This window comes from Penaeus monodon, chromosome 24 (assembly GCF_015228065.2).
Source record: "Penaeus monodon isolate SGIC_2016 chromosome 24, NSTDA_Pmon_1, whole genome shotgun sequence".
NCBI classification, from domain to species: domain Eukaryota; kingdom Metazoa; phylum Arthropoda; class Malacostraca; order Decapoda; family Penaeidae; genus Penaeus; species Penaeus monodon.
The window spans coordinates 2,736,510-2,736,761 of record NC_051409.1 but is presented as its reverse complement, the minus strand read 5'-3'; positions in this window follow the sequence as shown (position 1 = coordinate 2,736,761).

Below are 252 nucleotides of genomic sequence, written 5' to 3'. Positions count from 1 at the left end.
CTTTTTCAATACACCAGAATGAAAAAGTTCAACAATGGCATAGTTTTCGCGAAAGGGGACAGACGCGCATGCAACATTTCTGTGTATAATGCAGGTAAAAAAAGGAAATGGTTGGGCGGCTTTGCTGTATATCCGCAACAGTTTTTTATTTGCATCCACAATAACTTTATTCGATTTCCCTCTGCAGCCGAATAGTTACGGAAGTGAGGCATTGTATTGAAAACAAATGAAAGAAAATTAATAAACACATGA